The sequence below is a fragment of the Vicugna pacos genome, chromosome 31 (genome assembly GCF_048564905.1).
Source record: "Vicugna pacos chromosome 31, VicPac4, whole genome shotgun sequence".
Lineage (NCBI taxonomy): Eukaryota > Metazoa > Chordata > Mammalia > Artiodactyla > Camelidae > Vicugna > Vicugna pacos.
In genome coordinates this window covers 17,006,811-17,014,447 of record NC_133017.1, presented here as the reverse complement: position 1 = coordinate 17,014,447, position 7,637 = coordinate 17,006,811, and the positions used below count along the sequence as shown (strand labels likewise).

Genomic DNA, 7,637 nt, shown 5'->3' with positions numbered 1-7,637 from the left:
TTAGGCACAAACAAAAATTTAGTAAGTATTTATGTTCTAACAAGTTAGTGGTTATTGGCAAAAATGATGCACGCTGAGGAGAGGGTATACAGCTCAGTGGTAGAGTGTGTGCTTAGCATGCATGAGGTTCTGGGTTCAATCCCCAGTACCTCCATTTAAAATAATAATAATAAATACAAATAAATAAATGAACCCGATTACCTCCCCCCTCAAAAGTAATGCACATAAATTGAAAGAAACTGACATTTTTATATTATTCTTAAATAACTACAATGACTTTCTAGTGAAGTGCACTGCAAACTTCTCAAACCTTGGAATCAGATTGTCCACAGCCACCCTCATTTCTTTTTCCCCACCAATCGTCTCTTTAACACAGCATCCACGAGAAACCCAACTCCCTAAAGACAGGATGGCACTGAAAGGAATGTAATGCAATTTTATGTTGAAATTGTGGATTTCCTTTAACTAGTAATGCATGCAATGTGTAACCAATGTTACACAGCACTGTGTTTCCTTTAACAATTTAAAATATCCCAAGGTGCCCCGGTGAATTTTCTGCAGCACCCTGGGGTGACATGGCACACCATTTGGGAACCATAGGATTAAGGACCATGTTAGAGACTATTTCAGGAAGCAATCAGAGGGCAGAAGAGTTCTCTCGCGTAGAACAGAAGAGAGAACCACGAGTACCCTTGTTCAAGGTCCGCCAGAGTGTTATCACTCAGCCAATCCCAGGATATCCTCCAGAAGTTGCTCTTCCTGCTGGATCTCCACTCTTGGCTGTGGCGATTTACATGACATTAACAATGCAGGGGAGAATGGTGGTTTGTTGGGAGGCCTGGGCTCCAGTTCCAGATCTGCCACTCGGGAGGTCCAACACCTTGACCATCACTTCCTCTTTCCAAAGTCTCTTCCAGCTTTAAATATGTGTGAATCTATGAATCTACCCTCAAGCTTTCTCCTGAGAGGCCCAAGTTTTTGATGAACTTGATTTTTAAGTTGGCCTCATAAGAGTAGGAAGGAAAGAAAGAGTTCTTCTACTGGACACATTCTATGTGCTAGGAAGCTGGGGAATGTGCCATCTTTAAATCAAATAATCCATTTTCACATCAGGCAAGTTTATGAAAAGACAGAAGAAAGAACAACAAAAAGCTCTGTGCAGGGGGGCTTGTGGAGTGATGGAAGTGGGTCTGAATGCAAGTATCTGGGTGTGTTCCAATTGGGAAAACACATCAAAATGTACACTTTTGATATTTACATCTCTCTCTCTCTCTATATATATATATATATATTATACTTACAAAAAGAGAGGAAAGCAAATTGAAGAATTATATAAATTGCACAAAAATACAACAAAAATGATGCTATTAAAATTAAAAAAACAAGAAACAAACCCTAACAATGAATTGTAAAGCTGTCAGTATGCTGTATGTTTGTGGTAAGGTATTAAAATCAATTTTCAGTCATTTGAAAAACAAAATAAAAGAAAGCTCTTGCCAGCTCTAAGGAAGCTTTAAGACTTGGGCCAAGAGGACGGAGGTGCCATTCCTTCTGTTTACGCTATGGTAGGATTTTTGACAGGTTCTCCTTGGTACCTGCTCTTCTCCCTGTGACACTGGGAGGGTCAGACGCTTGGCCAGTGCAGACCTGTTAAAAAGGCAGCTTATCAGGATATTTTGCTGAGTTAATCTAGGCAAAAATCCACATTTCTCAAGAATTCAGGATTGGCTAAACAATCCCGAGTACCTGAAAGACAGAGGCCTCTGCTCAATCTAAGGGCACTGGTGGTCACCTGCTCTTACGGTGAAGCTAACAGAGGCAAGCCCAGAGCCACGGGAATAGCCAGTGAGCAGAGGCTGCAGGAAACACTGGACACCGGTGTCTTGGCCTTGGTGACTCAGCTAGCGGACTGACCAGAGCACCTTCTCTTTACAATGATAAGTAGACAATGGATAAGGTCCCTTCTAGCTTGAAAATTCAATCACACTGTGATTTAGTGATGCTAAGAGAATGGTTAATAGTCTTAAGGAATCCCCAAATAAGTCCACTCTGGAAAGAATAAAGTGGTCTTTAAAAACATCACCAGGCCAGTGGCCCAGATGGGAGATGCAAGGGAAATACATGAATATAACTAACTTCAAAGATGAGGGCAGAACAGGAGGCTCCAGGTGCAGCAGCAGGAATGAGCTGAATTTATGGGGCTAGGAGGCCAGCTTAATGGACAGAGTACAGTAAAATCACGTGATGACGGATTAGCAGCCAAATAGAAGTCAACATGAAAAGTGGTTGCTGCTGCTTTATGTTTTGATCCCATCAGGGCTATGATTGGGTTGACACAGTACATAAGAGTTTAGAATTTAAGAAAAAGTGCAGATCTTGTTTGGATTCACTCTCTCCACTGGTACAAAGGCAGAAGAGAGAAAGCAACACATGCTACCAGTTACAGGGTATCAAGGAATCAGACGAACCACTCTGACTTCATCCGTAAAATGAGGGCCATAATACTACCTTCCTCGAAGGGTGATGATGACCTAACACTCAGAGCATGCAAGCTGGTGCCCAGTAGAGTGGCTATTATTATTATTTATTCTTATAACACAATGCCGAAGCTCCAAAAAGTCTTGCAAGGCAGTCCTGAATGGAGAGGCACTCAGTTTTCCAAGAGATTCTTTTTTTACCCCTCTCTCGGCATTTTGCCTTTACCTTTCTTATAGCACTTGTCCATTTAAATTTTAATTGTTTGTGGGATGAGGTGAAAGTGAGGTTATCTGTATGCACAATGTTGCTTCTTTTCTAATTTATTTTATTCTCTAAGGCTTTAGCTCTATGGGACTTATTTTTTTAGTTGAAAGATATTTGACATATAACATTGTGTAAGTTTAAAATGTACAACATATTGATTTGATACATTTACATATTGCAATATGATTGCAATTGTAGCATTGGCTAGTACTTCCATCACAAAATTATCATTTTTGTGGTGGGAAGAATCAGGATTTAGTCTCTTAACAAGTATTGTTGTCTATAATCACTGCACTGAGCATTAGATCTCTAGGACGTACTCATCTACCAGTTGTAACTATGTATCCTTACACATCTCTGCTACTCACCCCCTGCCCCGGTCCCCACCCCTGGTAACCACCACTCTACTCTGTTTTACAGGTTCAGCTTTTTTAGATTTCACATATAAGTGATATTATACAGTATTTGTCTTTCTCTGACCTATCCCCCCTAGCATAATGCCCTCAAGGTTGAATTGTACATATATAGTATATATGTAATATTTATCTATATATCTATATCTGCATCTACTCACATCATCTTTAGGCACACCTCCCTCTCCTGGTATTTAGGTTGTTTCTCTAGAGAACCACAGAATTCTTAATGGGAATATTTATTTAACCCCTGAGCTTTGACTTCTTATTGGCCTGACCCCATGGGACCAGGGCATCTATTAGCCAGACATTCTGAGAAAACACACTTAAGAAAGCTCACCTGGAGGCAGAAGAGAAGGATTCTGGAAGACAGACTTCTGATTCCTCGTCCATCTTTAAGACACTGTTTGGGTGGCATCCTTTCTAACCTTTTGGGGGATAGAAAACGACGGAGAAACTGATAAACAATAACTGGCCAAAGCCCCCAGTAGCCTGAATGTCTGAATCCAAAAGGCTCTGGTTTTTCTCTACATTTTTATTGAAAAGAGGCAGGTAGGGTAGAGGTCTGGTGCTTAGAAGGAGAAACGGAGTTAACCTATTCAAGACCCTGGTGTCTTTCTCTGACCAATATTCATGGGTGGGGTAAGGCTGGCCATTCATTCAGCGAGACTGGAAATATAAATTAGTACAGTCTTCGTGGAGAACAGTTTAATATTAAGAATTAAGAACTTTTAAATATGTATTTTAAAATATTTTTTCCTTTGGACCTTTAAAAAATGAAAATGGTTACATTTTGGTATACCGATATAAGGTTAGCGTAGAACCACAACAAATGATGTGTTCAAAACGTGGGAAATGTTTATAAGCTATTAAGCACAAAAAAGCAAGATATCAAATAATTTGCACGGAATTATCAGCTACAAAAAGAAAAGTACACACACAGCCACATGTGAAGCGATACCCCAGCACGTCGAGTGTTTGCGGGTAGTGGCCTCACGGGTGCTTCTTCTTTTCTTTTTGGTCTAATTAGTCACACTTTTCTGTACTTGCCACAGTTTCTACAGTAAACACGTATTACTTTGATTATACGGTGGCAGGCCGAGGTTGAAACCGACCTCAAATATCCTCTGCTTCCTTCCCAATTCTTTGAGTCAGGTTAGTCTCCTCCCTTTTGAAACTGCTGAAGCCTCCGCAGGGCCCCGCAGGCACCCACACGAGCTCCGGGAGGCTGGAAGGAAGATTCGAGAGGCCACGGCGAAGTGGGGAGGCGGCGTCGGGGGAGGGCGGGCGTCTGCACGTCCCGCCAGCGCCGCTCGGGCCGGCCCGCTTCGTGCGCCCGGGCCCGTCCGCCCGGGACGCGCCCTGGCCGCGCGGGGCGACGGCTGCCAGAGCCCGGGGCCGCCCGCCGGCCGCCCGCCCCTCCCCCCTGCAACCGGCGGCCCCGCTCCGTCTCCCGCCCCCTCCCCCCCTCCGGGCCCGGCGCCCGAGCCCAGGCAGCGGCCGGCGGAAGCGCCCGGGCCCGGAGGCAGCGCGAGGCCCCTCCCCGCCAGCTCAGCCTCCGGGCGCGCGGGGCCGGGAGGGCGGCGGCGCGGACGTGCCCGGGCCCACGGAGGCCTTCCTGCACCGCCCCGGGCGCGCGGCCGGCGGGCGGGGAGAGCGGCGGCGACGCGGGGAGGGAGCAAGAGGCCGGCCGGGCGGCTCCGCAGCCCCTTTGTCCCCGAGTCGTGCTCCGCCCGCGGAGGGGAATCGCGTCGCCTGGCGGCGCGCGCGCTTCTGCGCCGGGGTGGCCGGCCTCTTCCCGCGCGCGCCCGGGGGTCGGGCCCTGCGGGCTCTCCACCAGCCCGATCGTTGAGGCCGGCTCAGTCCAAGGCCCCAGATCGGCGCTTGGCTTGTCTTTGGCCTGTCCCCTCACCTTCATGGCCTCGGCTGTCTTTCTGTCTCGACATTCCTCCAATCCCAAGGCCTGTCCAAGGCTAAGTCTGCCGCCCCTAAGGCCTTGAACCCACCGTTCGCCTCTTCGGTAAATCCACCCGCACTCCCCAGCTTCGATGATCTCCTCCCACCGTCCAGTACCCACTGCCAACACACATGGCCAAGGCTAAGAGAAATTTCACCTGCGCTTTGCCCCTTGGGACAAGATACTGCCCTCTCTCTGTCACCGACAAATACTCCCAAAGGCAAGAATAGTTTACACTTGTCCGCCACTCAGGACCAACTATGTAATTTGCCGGGTCCCGTGCAAAACGAAAATGCAGAACCTCTTGCTCAGTAGTTAAGAATTTCGAGATCATTAAACAAAGCCTGCGATTCTTCAAAGTGCACAGCCTTAGAGTTGTCCACCGAAGAAGCCGATCTTGCCAGCACTCTTTCTATCCTCAAACCTAAGCCCTAATCACCCTCCCGCCCCGCCGCCCACCAATGTGTGTTGAATGCATACAAGAACAAGCAATCTCCTTACTGTGCCTAGTTTTGAGAACTAGGGCTCTTTCCCCGGTCAGCGGTCTCCTTTAACTTCTTTGCAGTGCTAACATGGCTGAGTACTCTTTCCCTTCTAAAACCCTCTTTTCCTTTGGTTTCTGTAACGCTGCACCATTGGATTTCCCTCCCTCTTTGATGCCTTCGTCTAGGTCCTTTGCTGGCCTCCTTTCTCCTTCTATACCGCATCGGTGCCTGTCCCCAAAGGTTAGGTCCTCAGTTCCTCTTTTTCTAATTTCCTTGGAGAGATTATTCTCCCCGCGTCAGGCACCACCTTTGTGCGCGTGTTGCCCCAGCCTTTATCTCCAGACCAGATTTCCTTCCCAATCCCTACTCATGCTTTGCTAACCCTTAGATATTCTGGCCACTCAAATGTTACAAGTCAAAAATTGAATGTATGCCTCTTTGCCCCTTCCTTCCCTCCTCCTTTCTGGGAACTGAGCAAAAAAGTAAACCAAACCTGGGACCCTTCTAAGTGCAGGACCCAGTACAACTACGCAGGTGGTACTGTTCGGCAGCCAGGCTTGCCAGCAGGCTTTCAAAGCATCTCTGCACAATGAGTTTTCAGTAATTAGATAGGGAGGGGCGAGTCACTTTACACCATGGAGAAAACTGGTAGATACAGTCTTAATCAAATCGTGAAAGTTAACACCACAAGTAATGAGATAAATCACTTTGCCTGATGCCAATGAGAACAGGGTCACTTCTGTGACAGTCTGGTCAGAGATGCGTCACCTGAGTCTAATCATGAGGAAACACTGGACAAAGCTACACTGAGAGACAAGCCTACAAAATGGCCTGTAATATCCTAAAAACTCATGGCCTTTAAAGTAAAGGAAAATCACGGTTTCTCTAGATGGAAAGAGATTTGACAAACGTGACTGCTGAGTGCACTGTGTAATTCTGTGTTGGATCATTTTGCTAAAAAAGGCGTTTCTGAGACAAAAAGTGGAAGTTGAGTGAATCTGGGCAACGGGAATGTGGTAGTTATTTTATACTATTCTTTTGGTATACCTTTTCTCTAAGTTTGAAATTATTTCAAAGGAAAAAGAAAAAGAAAATTTATTGTTATAACTCCCCTCCTCCCCATTAGCTTTTTCTCTAGGCTTCTGTTCATAGCAGCCAAGTGCCCAAGGTCAAAAAGTTTGGGATCATCTTTGATTCCTCCCTTCCCTTCTGCCTCTTTCCGCACCACCCTACCACTCACCAAGTTCTGTCTTTTTTTTTTTTTAATATCTCTCAAATAGCCACCTTTTAAATTAAACTTTCACTTTTTTTTAAAATGACACTTCCTCACATAATCGTTGTAAGGACTTGCCTGTGAAAAGAATGTGTATAACATAAAGCAGTGTAAATAGAAGGTCCTGTTACTCCATCTCACGTCTGGATTACTGCTGTACTCTCCTAACTGGTCTTCCTGTCTTTGGTTGCTCCCTTCCACAACCCATCAGGTATACAGTTACCAGAGTAATCAGCCTAAAAGCTCACATTGATCTTTTGGGGGCCTTGCTTCCCACGGTTCACAGTGCGACTTAATCCACATTCCCCAGGAAGTCTGATGTTCCATGGGCTGAACTAAGGTGGTCTGCCCGCATATCAAATAACCTTGACCTTTTCCCAGTTCATAGAGAAAAGAATATGTAATGGGTAGAGTTTCCTCAATTTGTAAGGTCCCCCCCCCCATATTTGTTTTTCCATCCTAGTCAGGATCCAAACTTTTATCTGCTAGCATTAGCAGGTGACAAACTGAATGAACAAGCAGCAAATAAACAATAACAAAGATTTGGCAACGGCAGATCGAATTTATTTCAACAGCTTGGTTTTCTCATGGGCAGATGGGCTGGTAGTTGTGATTGTTATAATGTGTGTCAAAGGTAGAGTCATTTTCTTTCTTAAAAATTGTTTCTTTTGGGGATGACGGAATGAAATATATCAAAATTTCATCATGAACAAGTTAGAGAAAACACTGCACTCCCGAGAAAATACCTTGGCTGCTTCTTCAGGGTT

General features: G+C 45.6%; 1 long non-coding RNA gene across 1 annotated transcript; it reads right to left on the bottom strand.

Moving 5' to 3' along the window:
- On the bottom strand, positions 1-4,863 carry LOC107033435 (uncharacterized). Its single transcript, XR_001458909.3, has 3 exons — positions 4,271-4,863; positions 3,496-3,583; positions 1-1,647 (listed from the first exon to the last, which is right to left on the bottom strand). It is a non-coding gene; the product is annotated as an uncharacterized lncRNA (long non-coding RNA).
- Positions 4,864-7,637: the final 2,774 nt, after the last annotated feature.